This window comes from Somniosus microcephalus, unplaced genomic scaffold (genome assembly GCF_052327205.1).
Source record: "Somniosus microcephalus isolate GS21.2 unplaced genomic scaffold, FLI_Smic_1.0 unresolved_chr2, whole genome shotgun sequence".
NCBI classification, from domain to species: domain Eukaryota; kingdom Metazoa; phylum Chordata; class Chondrichthyes; order Squaliformes; family Somniosidae; genus Somniosus; species Somniosus microcephalus.
Genome location: NW_028225180.1, coordinates 8,758,462 through 8,774,716, shown reverse-complemented (window position 1 = coordinate 8,774,716; position 16,255 = coordinate 8,758,462). Strand labels below are relative to the sequence as shown.

General features: G+C 47.0%; 1 protein-coding gene across 1 annotated transcript in view; it reads right to left on the bottom strand.

Moving 5' to 3' along the window:
- Window positions 1-15,928, bottom strand: part of LOC147092076 (uncharacterized) — a 48,976-nt gene extending 33,048 nt beyond the window's left edge. The window contains exon 1 of the mRNA XM_085975618.1: window positions 15,863-15,928. The gene's annotated coding sequence lies outside the window, so the exon portion shown is untranslated. The remainder of the gene's footprint in view (window positions 1-15,862) is intronic.
- Window positions 15,929-16,255: the final 327 nt, after the last annotated feature.

The following is a 16,255-nucleotide window of genomic DNA, read 5'->3' as shown; positions in this document are numbered from 1 at the left end:
TGAGTCAGTGTGTGTGAGAGTGTGTGAGAGAGATTGCGAGTTAGTGTGTGTGTGAGTGTGTGAGAGAGATTGCGAGTTAGTGTGTGTGAGTGTGAGAGAGAGATTGCGAGTTAGTGTGTGTGTGAGTGTGTGAGAGAGATTGCGAGTTAGTGTGTGAGAGAGATTGCGAGTTAGTGTGTGTGTGAGTGTGTGAGAGAGATTGCGAGTTAGTGTGTGTGTGAGTGTCTGAAAGAGATTGTGAGTTAGTGTGTGTGTGTGTGTGTGAGAGAGATTGCGAGTTAGTGTGTGTGTGAGTGTCTGAAAGAGATTGTGAGTTAGTGTGTGTGTGTGTGTCTGAGAGAGATTGCGAGTTAGTGTGTGTGTGTGTGAGTGAGAGATTGCGAGTTAGTGTGTGTGTGAGAGAGATTGCGAGTTAGTGTGTGTGTGAGTGTGTGAGAGAGATTGTGAGTTAGTGTGTGTGAGTGTGTGAGAGAGATTGCGAGTTAGTGTGTGTGTGAGAGTGTGAGCGAGATTGCGAGTTAGTGTGTGTGTGTTTGAGAGAGATTGCGAGTTAGTGTGTGTGTGTGAGTGTGAGAGAGATTGTGAGTTAATGTGTGTGTGAGTGTGTGAGAGAGATTGCGAGTTAGTGTGCGTGTGTGTGTGAGAGAGATTGCGAGCTAGTGTGTGTGCGTGTGTGAGAGAGATTGCGAGTTAGTGTGTGTGTGAGTGTGTGAGAGAGATTGCGAGTTAGTGTGTGTGTGAGTGTGTGAGAGAGATTGCGAGTTAGTGTGTGTGTGAGTGTGTGAGAGAGATTGCGAGTTAGTGTGTGTGTGAGTGTGTGAGAGAGATTGCGAGTTAGTGTGTGTGTGTGAGAGAGATTGTGAGTTAGTGTGTGTGTGTGTGTGTGAGAGAGATTGCGAGTTAGTGTGTGTGTGAGTGTGTGAGAGAGATTGCGAGTTAGTGTGTGTGTGTGTGAGAGAGATTGCGAGTTAGTGTGTGTGTGAGTGTGTGAGAGAGATTGCGAGTTAGTGCGTGTGTGTGTGTGAGAGAGATTGCGAGTTAGTGTGTGTGTGTGAGAGAGATTGCGATTTAGTGTGTGTGTGAGTGTGAGAGAGATTGCGAGTTAGTGTGTGTGTGTGTGTGAGAGAGAGATTGCGAGTTAGTGTGTGTGTGTGTGTGTGTGTGAGAGAGATTGCGAATTAGTGTGTGTGTGAGTGTGTGAGAGAGATTGCGAGTTAGTGTGTGTGTGAGTGTGTGAGAGAGATTGCGAGTTAGTGTGTGTGTGAGTGTGTGAGAGAGATTGCGAGTTCGTGTGTGTGTGTGAGAAAGATTGCGAGTTAGTGTGTGTGTGAGTGTGAGAGAGATTGCGAGTTCGTGTGTGTGTGAGTGTGAGAGAGATTGCGAGTTAATGTGTGTGTGAGTGTGTGAGAGAGATTGCGAGTTAGTGTGTGTGCGAGTGTGTGAGAGAGATTGCGAGTTAGTGTGTGTGTGAGTGTGTGAGACAGATTGCGAGTTAGTGTGTGAGAGAGATTGCGAGTTAGTGTGTGTGTGAGTGTGTGAGAGAGATTGCGAGTCAGTGCGTGTGTGAGTGTGTGAGAGAGATTGCAAGTTAGTGTGTCTGTGAGTGTGTGAGAGAGATTGCGAGTTAGTGTGTGTGTGAGTGTGTGAGAGAGATTGCGAGTTAGGGTGTGTGTGTGAGAGAGATTGCGAGTTAGTGTGTGTGTGAGTGTGAGAGAGATTGCGAGATAGTGTGTGTGTGTGTGTGTGAGGTTGATTGCGAGTTAGTGTGTGTGTGTGTGTGAGAGAGATTGCGAGTTAGTGTGTGTGTGTGAGAGAGATTGCGAGTTAGTGTGTGTGTGAGTGTGAGAGAGATTGCGAGTTAGTGTGTGTGTGAGACAGATTGCGAGTTAGTGTGTGTGTGTGTGTGTGTGAGAGATTGCGAGTTAGTGTGTGTGTGAGTGTGAGAGAGATTGCGAGTTAGTGTGTGTGTGAGAGAGATTGCGAGTTCGTGTGTGTGTGAGTGTGTGAGAGAGATTGCGAGTTAGTGTGTGTGTGTGAGTGTGAGAGAGATTGCGAGTTAGTGTGTGTGTGTGTGTGAGAGAGATTGCGAGTTAGTGTGTATGTGTGTGAGAGAGATTGTGAGTTAGTGTGTGTGTGAGTGTGTGAGAGAGATTGCGAGTTAGTGTGTGTGTGTGTGAGAGAGATTGCGAGTTAGTGTGTGTGTGAGTGTGTGAGAGAGATTGCGAGTTAGTGTGTGTGTGTGTGTGAGAGAGATTGCGAGTTAATGTGTGTGTGTGTGTGAGAGAGATTGCGAGTTAGTGTGTGTGTGAGTGTGTGAGAGAGATTGCGAGTTAGTGTGTGTGTGAGTGTGTGAGAGAGATTGCGAGTTAGTGTGTGTGAGTGTGAGAGAGAGATTGCGAGTTGTGTGTGTGTGAGTGTGTGAGAGAGATTGTGAGTTAGTGTGTGTGTGAGTGTGTGAGAGAGATTGCGAGTTAGTGTGTGAGAGAGATTGCGAGTTCGTGTGTGTGTGAGTGTGTGAGAGAGATTGCGAGTTAGTGTGTGTGTGAGTGTGTGAGAGAGATTGTGAGTTAGTGTGTGTGTGAGAGAGATTGCGAGTTAGTGTGTGTGTGAGTGTGTGAGAGAGATTGCGAGTTAGTGTGTGTGTGAGTGTGTGAGAGATTGCGAGTTAGTGTGTGTGAGTGTGTGTGAGAGATTACGAGTTAGTGTGTGTGTGAGTGTGTGAGAGAGATTGCGAGTTAGTGTGTGTGTGAGTGCGTGAGAGAGATTGCGAGTTAGTGTGTGTGTGAGTGTGTGTGAGAGATTGTGAGTTAGTGTGTGTGTGTGTGAGAGAGATTGCGAGTTAGTTTGTGTGAGTGTGTGTGAGAGATTGCGAGTTAGTGTGTGTGAGCGTGTGTGAGAGATTGAGAGTAAGTGTGTGTGTGAGTGAGTGTGAGAGATTGCGAGTTACTGTGTGTGAGTGTGTGTGAGAGATTGCGAGTTAGTGTGTGTGAGTGTGTGTGAGAGATTGCGAGTTAGTGTGTGTGTGAGTGTGTGAGAGATTGCGAGTTAGTGTGTGTGTGTGTGTGAGAGATTGCGAGTTAGTGTGTGTGAGTGTGTGTGAGAGATTGCGAGTTAGTGTGTGTGTGAGTGTGAGAGATTGCGAGTTAGTGTGTGTGTGAGTGAGTGTGAGAGATTGCGAGTTAGTGTGTGTGAGTGTGTGTGAGAGATTGCGAGTTAGTGTGTGTGTGTGTGTGAGAGATTGCGAGTTAGTGTGTGTGAGTGTGTGAGAGAGATTGTGAGTTAGTGTGTGTGTGAGTGTGTGAGAGAGATTGCGAGTTAGTGTGTGTGTGAGTGTGTGAGAGAGATTGCGAGTTAGTGTGTGTGTGAGTGTGTGAGAGAGATTGTGAGTTAGTGTGTGTGTGAGTGTGTGAGAGAGATTGCGAGTTAGTGTGTGAGAGAGATTGCGAGTTAGTGTGTGTGTGAGTGTGTGAGAGAGATTGCGAGTTAGTGTGTGTGTGAGTGTCTGAGAGAGATTGTGAGTTAGTGTGTGTGTGTGTGTGAGAGATTGCGAGTTATTGTGTGTGTGAGTGTGTGAGAGAGATTGCGAGTTAATGTGTGTGAGTGTGTGAGAGAGATTGCGAGTTAGTGTGTTTGTGAGTGTGTGAGCGAGGTTGCGAGTTAGTGTGTGTGTGTGAGTGTGTGAGAGAGATTGCGATTTAGTGTGTGTGTGTGTGAGTGAGAGATTGCGAGTTAGTGTGTGTGTGAGTGTGTGAGAGAGATTGCGAGTTAGTGTGTGTGAGTGTGTGAGAGAGATTGCGAGTTAGTGTGTTTGTGAGTGTGTGAGCGAGGTTGCGAGTTAGTGTGTGTGTGTGTGTGAGAGAGATTGCGATTTAGTGTGTGTGTGTGTGAGTGAGAGATTGCGAGTTAGTGTGTGTGTGAGTGTGTGAGAGAGATTGTGAGTTAGTGTGTGTGAGTGTGTGAGAGAGATTGCGAGTTAGTGTGTGTGTGAGTGTGTGAGCGAGGTTGCGAGTTAGTGTGTGTGTGTGTGAGAGAGATTGCGAGTTAGTGTGTGTGTGTGAGTGTGAGAGAGATTGTGAGTTATTGTGTGTGTGAGTGTGTGAGAGAGATTGCGAGTTAGTGTGCGTGTGTGTGTGTGTGAGAGAGATTGCGAGTTAGTGTGTGTGCGTGTGTGAGAGAGATTGCGAGTTAGTGTGTGTGTGAGTGTGTGAGAGAGATTGCGAGTTAGTGTGTGTGTGAGAGAGATTGCGAGTTAGTGTGTGTGTGAGTGTGTGAGAGAGATTGCGAGTTAGTGTGTGTGTCAGTGTGTGAGAGAGATTGCGAGTTAGTGTGTGTGTGTGAGAGACATTGCGAGTTAGTGTGTGTGTGAGTGTGTGAGAGAGATTGCAAGTTAGTGTGTGTGTGTGAGAGAGATTGCGAGTTAGTGTGTGTGTGAGTGTGAGAGAGATTGCGAGTTAGTGTGTGTGTGTGTGTGTGAGAGAGAGATTGCGAGTTAGTGTGTGTGTGTGTGTGTGAGAGAGATTGCGAGTTAGTGTGTGTGTCAGTGTGTGAGAGAGATTGCGAGTTAGTGTGTGTGTGAGTGTGTGAGAGAGATTGCGAGTTAGTGTGTGTGTGAGTGTGTGAGAGAGATTGCGAGTTAGTGTGTGTGTGAGTGTGTGAGAGAGATTGCGAGTTCGTGTGTGTGTGTGAGAAAGATTGCGAGTTAGTGTGTGTGTGAGTGTGAGAGAGATTGCGAGTTAGTGTGTGTGTGAGTGTGAGAGAGATTGCGAGTTAATGTGTGTGTGAGTGTGTGAGAGAGATTGCGAGTTAGTGTGTGTGCGAGTGTGTGAGAGAGATTGCGAGTTAGTGTGTGTGTGAGTGTGTGAGACAGATTGCGAGTTAGTGTGTGAGAGAGATTGCGAGTTAGTGTGTGTGTGAGTGTGTGAGAGAGATTACGAGTTAGTGCGTGTGTGAGTGTGTGAGAGAGATTGCGAGTTTGTGTGTCTGTGAGTGTGTGAGAGAGATTGCGAGTTAGTGTGCGTGTGAGAGTGAGAGAGATTGCGAGTTAGGGTGTGTGTGTGAGAGAGATTGCGAGTTAGTGTGTGTGTGAGTGTGAGAGAGATTGCGAGATAGTGTGTGTGTGTGTGTGTGAGATTGATTGCGAGTTAGTGTGTGTGTGAGTGTGTGAGAGAGATTGCGAGTTAGTGTGTGTGTGTGAGAGAGATTGCGAGTTAGTGTGTGTGTGAGTGTGAGAGAGATTGCGAGTTAGTGTGTGTGTGAGAGAGATTGCGAGTTAGTGTGTGTGTGTGTGAGTGTGAGAGATTGCGAGTTAGTGTGTGTGTGAGTGTGTGAGAGAGATTGCGAGTTAGTGTGTGTGTGTGAGTGTGAGAGAGATTGCGAGTTAGTGTGTGTGTGTGTGAGAGAGAGATTGCGAGTTAGTGTGTGTGTGTGTGAGAGAGATTGCGAGTTAGTGTGTATGTGTGTGAGAGAGATTGTGAGTTAGTGTGTGTGTGAGTGTGTGAGAGAGATTGCGAGTTAGTGTGTGTGTGAGTGTGTGAGAGAGATTGCGAGTTAGTGTGTGTGTGAGTGTGTGAGAGAGATTGCGAGTTAGTGTGTGTGTGTGTGTGAGAGAGATTGCGAGTTAATGTGTTTGTGTGTGTGAGAGAGATTGCGAGTTAGTGTGTGTGTGAGTGTGAGAGATTGAGAGTTAGTGTGTGTGTGAGGGAGTGAGAGAGATTGTGAGTTAGTGTGTGTGAGAGTGTGTGAGAGAGATTGCGAGTTAGTGTGTGTGTGAGTGTGTGAGAGAGATTGCGAGTTAGTGTGTGTGAGTGTGAGAGAGAGATTGCGAGTTAGTGTGTGTGTGAGTGTGTGAGAGAGATTGTGAGTTAGTGTGTGTGTGAGTGTGTGAGAGAGATTGCGAGTTAGTGTGTGTGAGAGAGATTGCGAGTTAGTGTGTGTGTGAGTGTGTGAGAGAGATTGCAAGTTAGTGTGTGTGTGAGTGTGTGAGAGAGATTGTGAGTTAGTGTGTGTGTGTGTGTGTGAGAGAGATTGCGAGTTAGTGTGTGTGTGAGTGTGTGAGAGAGATTGCGAGTTAGTGTGTGTGTGTGTGAGTGAGAGATTGCGAGTTAGTGTGTGTGTGAGTGTGTGAGAGAGATTGCGAGTTAGTGTGTGTGTGAGTGTGTGAGAGAGATTGTGAGTTAGTGTGTGAGTGTGTGAGAGAGATTGCGAGTTAGTGTGTGTGTGAGTGTGTGAGCGAGATTGCGAGTTCGTGTGTGTGTGTGTGAGAGAGATTGCGAGTTAGTGTGTGTGTGTGAGTGTGAGAGAGATTGTGAGTTAATGTGTGTGTGAGAGTGTGTGAGATTGCGAGTTAGTGTGTGTGTGAGTGTGTGAGAGAGATTGCGAGTTAGTGTGTGTGAGTGTGAGAGAGAGATTGCGAGGTAGTGTGTGTGTGAGTGTGTGAGAGAGATTGCGAGTTAGTGTGTGTGAGAGAGATTGCGAGTTAGTGTGTGTGTGAGTGTGTGAGAGAGATTGCAAGTTAGTGTGTGTGTGAGTGTGTGAGAGAGATTGCGAGTTAGTGTGTGTGTGTGTGTGAGAGAGATTGCGAGTTAGTGTGTGTGTGAGTGTGTGAGAGAGATTGCGAGTTAGTGTGTGTGTGTGTGAGTGAGAGATTGCGAGTTAGTGTGTGTGTGAGTGTGTGAGAGAGATTGCGAGTTAGTGTGTGTGTGAGTGTGTGAGAGAGATTGTGAGTTAGTGTGTGAGTGTGTGAGAGAGATTGCGAGTTAGTGTGTGTGTGAGTGTGTGAGCGAGATTGCGAGTTAGTGTGTGTGTGTGTGAGAGAGATTGCGAGTTAGTGTGTGTGTGTGAGTGTGAGAGAGATTGTGAGTTAATGTGTGTGTGAGTGTGAGAGAGATTGCGAGTTAGTGTGCGTGTGTGTGTGTGTGTGAGAGAGATTGCGAGTTAGTGTGTGTGCGTGTGTGAGAGAGATTGTGAGTTAGTGTGTGTGTGAGTGTGTGAGAGAGATTGCGACTTAGTGTGTGTGTGAGTGTGTGAGAGAGATTGCGAGTTAGTGTGTGTGTGAGTGTGTGAGAGAGATTGCGAGTTAGTGTGTGTGTGAGTGTGTGAGAGAGATTGCGAGTTAGTGTGTGTGTGTGAGAGAGATTGTGAGTTAGTGTGTGTGTGAGTGTGTGAGAGAGATTGCGAGTTAGTGTGTGTGTGTGTGTGAGAGAGATTGCGAGTTAGTGTGTGTGTGTGTGAGAGAGATTGCGAGTTAGTGTGTGTGAGTGTGTGAGAGAGATTGCGAGTTAGTGCGTGTGTGTGTGTGAGAGAGATTGCGAGTTAGTGTGTGTGTGAGTGTGTGAGAGAGATTGCGAGTTAGTGTGTGTGTGAGTGTGTGAGAGAGATTGCGAGTTAGTGTGTGTGTGTGAGAGAGATTGCGAGTTAGTGTGTGTGTGAGTGTGAGAGAGATTGCGAGTTAGTGTGTGTGTGTGTGAGTGAGAGAGAGATTGCGAGTTAGTGTGTGTGTGTGTGTGTGAGAGAGATTGCGAGTTAGTGTGTGTGTGAGTGTCTGAGAGAGATTGCGAGTTAGTGTGTGTGTGAGTGTGTGAGAGAGATTGCGAGTTAGTGTGTGTGAGTGTGTGAGAGAGATTGCGAGTTCGTGTGTGTGTGTGAGAAAGATTGCGAGTTGGTGTGTGTGTGAGTGTGAGAGAGATTGCGAGTTAGTGTGTGTGTGAGTGTGAGAGAGATTGCGAGTTAATGTGTGTGTGAGTGTGTGAGAGAGGTTGCGAGTTAGTGTGTGTGCGAGTGTGTGAGAGAGATTGCGAGTTAGTGTGTGTGTGTGTGTGAGAGAGATTGCGAGTTAGTGTGTGAGGGAGATTGCGAGTTAGTGGGTGTGTGAGTGTGTGAGAGAGATTGCGAGTTAGTGCGTGTGTGAGTGTGTGAGAGAGATTGCGAGTTAGTGTGTGTGTGAGTGTGTGAGAGAGATTGCGAGTTAGTGTGTGTGTGAGTGTGTGAGAGAGATTGCGAGTTAGTGTGTGTGTGTGAGAGAGATTGCGAGTTAGTGTGTGTGTGAGTGTGAGAGAGATTGCGAGATAGTGTGTGTGTGTGTGTGTGAGATTGATTGCGAGTTAGTGTGTGTGTGAGTGTGTGAGAGAGATTGCAAGTTAGTGTGTGTGTGTGAGAGAGATTGCGAGTTAGTGTGTGTGTGAGTGTGAGAGAGATTGCGAGTTAGTGTGTGTGTGAGTGTGTGAGAGAGATTGCGAGTTAGTGTGTGTGTGTGTGAGAGATTGCGAGTTAGTGTGTGTGTGAGTGTGTGAGAGAGATTGCGAGTTAGTGTGTGTGTGTGTGAGAGAGAGATTGCGAGTTAGTGTGTGTGTGTGTGAGAGAGATTGCGAGTTAGTGTGTATGTGTGTGAGAGAGATTGTGAGTTAGTGTGTGTGTGAGTGTGTGAGAGAGATTGCGAGTTAGTGTGTGTGTGAGTGTGTGAGAGAGATTGCGAGTTAGTGTGTGTGAGAGAGATTGCGAGTTAATGTGTGTGTGTGTGTGAGAGAGATTGCGAGTTAGTGTGTGTGAGTGTGTGAGAGAGATTGCGAGTTAGTGTGTGTGTGAATGTGAGAGAGATTGCGAGTTAATGTGTGTGTGAGTGTGTGAGAGAGATTGCGAGTTAGTGTGTGTGTGAGTGAGTGAGAGAGATTGCGAGTTAGTGTGTGTGTGAGTGTGTGAGAGAGATTGTGAGTTAGTGTGTGTGTGTGTGAGAGAGATTGTGAGTTAGTGTGTGTGTGAGTATGTGAGAGAGATTGCGAGTTAGTGTTTGTGTGAGTGTGAGAGAGATTGCGAGTTAGTGTGTGTGTGAGTGTGTGAGAGAGATTGCGAGTTAGTGTGTGTGAGTGTGAGAGAGATTGCGAGTTAGTGTGTGTGTGTGTGTGTGTGAGAGAGATTGCGAGTTAGTGTGTGTGTGAGTGTGTGAGAGAGATTGCGAGTTAGTGTGTGTGTGAGTGTGTGAGAGAGATTGCGAGTTAGTGTGTGAGAGAGATTGCGAGTTAGTGTGTGTGCGAGTGTGTGAGAGAGATTGCGAGTTAGTGTGTGTGTGAGTGTGTGTGTGAGATTGAGAGTTAGTGTGTGTGTGAGTGTGTGAGAGAGATTGCGAGTTAGTGTGTGTGTGAGTGTGAGAGAGATTGCGAGTTAGTGTGTGTGTGTGTGTGTGAGATTGCGAGTTAGTGTGTGTGTGAGTGTGTGAGAGCGATTGCGAGTTAGTGTGTGTGCGAGTGTGTGAGAGAGATTGCGAGTTAGTGTGTGTGTGTGTGTGAGAGAGATTGCGAGTTAGTGTGTGTGTGAGTGTGAGAGATTGCGAGTTAGTGTGTGTGTGTGAGAGAGATTGCGAGTTAGTGTGTGTGCGAGTGTGTGAGAGAGATTGCGAGTTAGTGTGTGTGTGAGTGTGTGAGAGAGATTGCGAGTTAGTGTGTGTGTGAGTGTGTGAGAGAGATTGTGAGTTAGTGTGTGTGTGAGTGTGTGAGAGAGATTGCGAGTTAGTGTGTGTGTGAGTGTGTGAGAGAGATTGCGAGTTAGTGTGTGTGCGAGTGTGTGAGAGAGATTGCGAGTTAGTGTGTGTGTGAGTGTGTGAGAGAGATTGCGAGTTAGTGTGTGAGAGAGATTGCGAGTTAGTGTGTGTGCGAGTGTGTGAGAGAGATTGCGAGTTAGTGTGTGTGTGAGTGTGTGTGTGATATTGCGAGTTAGTGTGTGTGTGAGTGTGTGAGAGAGATTGCGAGTTAATGTGTGTGTGAGTGTGAGAGAGAAATTGTGAGTTAGTGTGTGTGAGTGTGTGAGAGAGATTGCGAGTTAGTGTGTGTGTGATATTGCGAGTTAGTGTGTGTGAGAGTGTGTGTGAGATTGCGAGTTAGTGTGTGTGTGAGAGAGATTGCGAGTTAGTGTGTGTGTGAGTGTGTGAGAGAGATTGCGAGTTAGTGTGTGTGTGAGTGTGTGAGAGAGATTGCGAGTTAGTGTGTGTGTGTGAGAGAGATTGTGAGTTAGTGTGTGTGTGAGTGTGTGAGAGAGATTGCGAGTTAGTGTGTGTGTGAGTGTGTGAGAGAGATTGCGAGTTAGTGTGTGTGTGTGTGAGAGAGATTGCGAGTTAGTGTGTGTGTGAGTGTGTGAGAGAGATTGCGAGTTAGTGCGTGTGTGTGTGTGAGAGAGATTGCGAGTTAGTGTGTGTGTGAGTGTGTGAGAGAGATTGCGAGTTAGTGTGTGTGTGAGTGTGAGAGAGATTGCGAGTTAGTGTGTGTGTGTGAGAGAGATTGCGAGTTAGTGTGTGTGAGTGTGAGAGAGATTGCGAGTTAGTGTGTGTGTGTGTGTGAGAGAGAGATTGCGAGTTAGTGTGTGTGTGTGTGTGTGAGAGAGATTGCGAGTTAGTGTGTGTGTCAGTGTGTGAGAGAGATTGCGAGTTAGTGTGTGTGTCAGTGTGTGAGAGAGATTGCGAGTTAGTGTGTGTGTGAGTGTGTGAGAGAGATTGCGAGTTAGTGTGTGTGTGTGAGAGAGATTGCGAGTTCGTGTGTGTGTGTGAGAAAGATTGCGAGTTAGTGTGTGTGTGAGTGTGAGAGAGATTGTGAGTTAGTGTGTGTGTGAGTGTGAGAGAGATTGCGAGTTAATGTGTGTGTGAGTGTGTGAGAGAGATTGCGAGTTAGTGTGTGTGCGAGTGTGTGAGAGAGATTGCGAGTTAGTGTGTGTGTGAGTGTGTGAGACAGATTGCGAGTTAGTGTGTGAGAGAGATTGCGAGTTCGTGTGTGTGTGAGTGTGTGAGAGAGATTGCGAGTTAGTGCGTGTGTGAGTGTGTGAGAGAGATTGCGAGTTAGTGTGTCTGTGAGTGTGTGAGAGAGATTGCGAGTTAGTGTGTGTGTGAGTGTGTGAGAGAGATTGCGAGTTAGGGTGTGTGTGTGAGAGAGATTGCAAGTTAGTGTGTGTGTGAGTGTGAGAGAGATTGCGAGATAGTGTGTGTGTGTGTGTGTGAGATTGATTGCGAGTTAGTGTGTGTGTGAGTGTGTGAGAGAGATTGCGAGTTAGTGTGTGTGTGTGAGAGAGATTGCGAGTTAGTGTGTGTGTGAGTGTGAGAGAGATTGCGAGTTAGTGTGTGTGTGAGAGAGATTGCGAGTTAGTGTGTGTGTGTGTGAGTGTGAGAGATTGCGAGTTAGTGTGTGTGTGAGTGTGTGAGAGAGATTGCGAGTTAGTGTGTGTGTGTGAGTGTGAGAGAGATTGCGAGTTAGTGTGTGTGTGTGAGAGAGAGATTGCGAGTTAGTGTGTGTGTGTGTGAGAGAGATTGCGAGTTAGTGTGTATGTGTGTGAGAGAGATTGTGAGTTAGTGTGTGTGTGAGTGTGTGAGAGAGATTGCGAGTTAGTGTGTGTGTGAGTGTGTGAGAGAGATTGCGAGTTAGTGTGTGTGTGAGTGTGTGAGAGAGATTGCGAGTTAGTGTGTGTGTGTGTGTGAGAGAGATTGCGAGTTAATGTGTTTGTGTGTGTGAGAGAGATTGCGAGTTAGTGTGTGTGTGAGTGTGAGAGATTGTGAGTTAGTGTGTGTGTGAGTGTGTGAGAGAGATTGCGAGTTAGTGTGTGTGAGAGAGATTGCGAGTTAGTGTGTGTGTGAGTGTGTGAGAGAGATTGCAAGTTAGTGTGTGTGTGAGTGTGTGAGAGAGATTGTGAGTTAGTGTGTGTGTGTGTGTGCGAGAGAGATTGCGAGTTAGTGTGTGTGTGAGTGTGTGAGAGAGATTGCGAGTTAGTGTGTGTGTGTGTGAGTGAGAGATTGCGAGTTAGTGTGTGTGTGTGTGAGTGAGAGATTGCGAGTTAGTGTGTGTGTGAGTGTGTGAGAGAGATTGCGAGTTAGTGTGTGTGTGAGTGTGTGAGAGAGATTGTGAGTTAGTGTGTGTGTGTGTGAGAGAGATTGCGAGTTAGTGTGTGTGTGAGTGTGTGAGCGAGATTGCGAGTTAGTGTGTGTGTGTGTGAGAGAGATTGCGAGTTAGTGTGTGTGTGTGTGAGTGTGAGAGAGATTTTGAGTTAATGTGTGTGTGAGTGTGTGAGAGAGATTGCGAGTTCGTGTGCGTGTGTGTGTGTGTGTGAGAGAGATTGCGAGTTAGTGTGTGTGCGTGTGTGAGAGAGATTGTGAGTTAGTGTGTGTGAGTGTGTGAGAGAGATTGCGAGTTAGTGTGTGTGTGAGTGTGTGAGAGAGATTGCGAGTTAGTGTGTGTGTGAGTGTGTGAGAGAGATTGCGAGTTAGTGTGTGTGTGAGTGTGTGAGAGAGATTGCGAGTTAGTGTGTGTGTGTGAGAGAGATTGTGAGTTAGTGTGTGTGTGAGTGTGTGAGAGAGATTGCGAGTTAGTGTGTGTGTGAGTGTGTGAGAGAGATTGCGAGTTAGTGTGTGTGTGTGTGAGAGAGATTGCGAGTTAGTGTGTGTGTGAGTGTGTGAGAGAGATTGCGAGTTAGTGCGTGTGTGTGTGTGAGAGAGATTGCGAGTTAGTGTGTGTGTGAGTGTGTGAGAGAGATTGCGAGTTAGTGTGTGTGTGAGTGTGTGAGAGAGATTGCGAGTTAGTGTGTGTGTGTGAGAGAGATTGCGAGTTAGTGTGTGTGTGAGTGTGAGAGAGATTGCGAATTAGTGTGTGTGTGTGTGTGTGTGAGAGAGAGATTGCGAGTTAGTGTGTGTGTGTGTGTGTGAGAGAGATTGCGAGTTAGTGTGTGTGTGAGTGTGTGAGAGAGATTGCGAGTTAGTGTGTGTGTGAGTGTGTGAGAGAGATTGCGAGTTAGTGTGTGTGTGAGTGTGTGAGAGAGATTGCGAGTTCGTGTGTGTGTGTGAGAAAGATTGCGAGTTAGTGTGTGTGTGAGTGTGAGAGAGATTGCGAGTTAGTGTGTGTGTGTGTGAGAGAGATTGCGAGTTAATGTGTGTGTGAGTGTGTGAGAGAGATTGCGAGTTAGTGTGTGTGCGAGTGTGTGAGAGAGATTGCGACTTAGTGTGTGTGTGTGTGTGAGAGAGTTTGCGAGTTAGTGTGTGAGAGAGATTGCGAGTTAGTGGGTGTGTGAGTGTTTGAGAGAGATTGCGAGTTAGTGCGTGTGTGAGTGTGTGAGAGAGATTGCGAGTTCGTGTGTGTGTGAGTGTGTGAGAGAGATTGCGAGTTAGTGTGTGTGTGAGTGTGTGAGAGAGATTGCGAGTTAGTGTGTGTGTGAGAGAGATTGCGAGTTAGTGTGTGTGAGTGTGAGAGAGATTGCGAGATAGTGTGTGTGTGTGTGTGTGAGATTGATTGCGAGTTAGTGTGTGTGTGAGTGTGTGAGAGAGATTGCGAGTTAGTGTGTGTGTGTGAGAGAGATTGCGAGTTAGTGTGTGTGTGAGTGTGAGAGAGATTGCGAGTTAGTGTGTGTGTGAGTGTGTGAGAGAGATTGCGAGTTAGTGTGTGTGTGTGTGTGTGAGAGATTGCGAGTTAGTGTGTGTGTGAGTGTGTGAGAGAGATTGCGAGTTAGTGTGTGTGTGTGAGTGTGAGAGAGATTGCGGGTTAGTGTGTGTGTGTGTGAGAGAGAGATTGCGAGTTAGTGTGTGTGTGTGTGAGAGAGATTGCGAGTTAGTGTGTATGTGTGTGAGAGAGATTGTGAGTTAGTGTGTGTGTGAGTGTGTGAGAGAGATTGCGAGTTAGTGTGTGTGTGAGTGTGTGAGAGAGATTGCGAGTTAGTGTGTGTGTGAGTGTGTGAGAGAGATTGCGAGTTAGTGTGTGTGTGTGTGTGAGAGAGATTGCGAGTTAATGTGTGTGTGTGTGTGAGAGAGATTGCGAGTTAGTGTGTGTGAGTGTGTGAGAGAGATTGCGAGTTAGTGTGTGTGTGAGTGTGTGAGAGAGATTGCGAGTTAGTGTGTGTGTGAGTGTGTGAGAGAGATTGCGAGTTAGTGTGTGTGTGAGTGAGTGAGAGAGATTGCGAGTTAGTGTGTGTGTGAGTGTGTGAGAGAGATTGTGAGTTAGTGTGTGTGTGTGTGAGAGAGATTGTGAGTTAGTGTGTGTGTGAGTTTGTGAGAGAGATTGCGAGTTAGTGTTTGTGTGAGTGTGAGAGAGATTGCGAGTTAGTGTGTGTGTGAGTGTGTGAGAGAGATTGCGAGTTAGTGTGTGTGTGAGTGTGTGAGAGAGATTGCGAGTTAGTGTGTGTGTGTGTGTGTGAGAGAGATTGCGAGTTAGTGTGTGTGTGAGTGTGTGAGAGAGATTGCGAGTTAGTGTGTGTGTGAGTGTGTGAGAGAGATTGCGAGTTAGTGTGTGAGAGAGATTGCGAGTTAGTGTGTGTGCGAGTGTGTGAGAGAGATTGCGAGTTAGTGTGTGTGTGAGTGTGTGTGTGAGATTGCGAGTTAGTGTGTGTGTGAGTGTGTGAGAGAGATTGCGAGTTAGTGTGTGTGTGAGTGTGAGAGAGATTGCGAGTTAGTGTGTGTGTGAGTGTGTGTGAGATTGCGAGTTAGTGTGTGTGTGAGTGTGTGAGAGAGATTGCGAGTTAGTGTGTGTGCGAGTGTGTGAGAGAGATTGCGAGTTAGTGTGTGTGTGAGTGTGTGAGAGAGATTGCGAGTTAGTGTGTGTGTGAGTGTGTGAGAGATTGCGAGTTAGTGTGTGTGTGTGTGTGAGAGAGATTGCGAGTTAGTGTGTGTGCGAGTGTGTGAGAGAGATTGCGAGTTAGTGTGTGTGTGAGTGTGTGAGAGAGATTGCGAGTTAGTGTGTGTGTGAGTGTGTGAGAGAGATTGTGAGTTAGTGTGTGTGTGAGTGTGTGAGAGAGATTGCGAGTTAGTGTGTGTGTGAGTGTGTGAGAGAGATTGCGAGTTAGAGTGTGTGTGTGTGTGAGAGAGATTGCGAGTTAGTGTGTGTGTGTGTGTGAGAGAGATTGCGAATTAGTGTGTGTGTGAGCGTGTGAGAGAGATTGCGAGTTAGTGTGTGTGTGAGTGTGTGAGAGAGATTGCGAGTTAGTGTGTGAGAGAGATTGCGAGTTAGTGTGTGTGCGAGTGTGTGAGAGAGATTGCGAGTTAGTGTGTGTGTGAGATTGCGAGTTAGTGTGTGTGTGAGTGTGTGAGAGAGATTGCGAGTTAATGTGTGTGTGAGTGTGAGAGAGAAATTGTGAGTTAGTGTGTGTGAGTGTGTGAGAGAGATTGCGAGTTAGTGTGTGTGTGATATTGCGAGTTAGTGTGTGAGAGTGTGTGTGAGATTGCGAGTTAGTGTGTGTGTGAGTGTGTGAGAGAGATTGCGAGTTAGTGTGTGTGTGAGTGTGTGAGAGAGATTGCGAGTTAGTGTGTGCGAGTTAGTGAGAGAGATTGCGAGTTGGTGTGTGTGTGAGTGTGTGTGTGAGATTGCGAGTTAGTGTGTGTGTGAGTGTGTGTGAGAGATTGCGAGTTAGTGTGTGTGTGTGTGTGTGAGAGAGATTGCGAGTTAGTGTGTGTGTGAGTGAGTGAGAGAGATTGCGAGTTAGTGTGTGTGTGAGTGTGTGAGAGAGATTGTGAGTTAGTGTGTGTGTGTGAGAGTGAGTTAGTGTGTGTGTGAGTGAGTGAGAGAGATTGCGAGTTAGTGTGTGTGTGAGTGTGTGTGAGAGATTGCGAGTTAGTGTGTGTGTGTGTGTGTGAGAGATTGCGAGTTAGTGTGTGTGTGAGTGTGTGAGAGAGATTGCGAGTTAGTGTGTGTGTGTGTGTGTGTGTGTGAGAGATTGCGAGTTAGTGTGTGTGTGAGAGAGTGAGTTAGTGTGTGTGTGTCAGACAGTGACACCCCACCACCCCGCGATCAAACACACTCGGACACAGCCTGACTGGGACCAGACAGTGCGTGTCACTAGAGGAATCCTCTCCCGCATCAGGAGGAGTCAGTGTGTTGGAGAGGGACGAGGCAGACGGGCGGAAGATGGAAAGCAAACTCACCAGTCATCCGGGTGTCCGTCTCGGAATCCTTTTGCGAATGGATTGCTGGCGATTTTCAATTGAGTGATCTGTAACAAATCCACAAACTCTCGGTGATTCAGTCCCCACTTTATACCCAGTGTCAGCATCGAGCGCTCCCAGAGCAGGTACAGCATGGGTTAGATACAGTGTAGAGCTCCCTCTAAATCACCCTGACAGTGTGTCCCCACTTTATACCCAGTGTCAGCATCGAGCGCTCCCAGGGCAGATACAGCACGGGTTAGATACAGTGTAGAGCTCCCTCTACATTACCCTGACAGTGTGTCCCCACTTTATACCCAGTGTCAGCATCGAGCGCTCCCAGGGCAGGTACAGCACGGGTTAGATACAGTGTAGAGCTCCCTCTACATTACC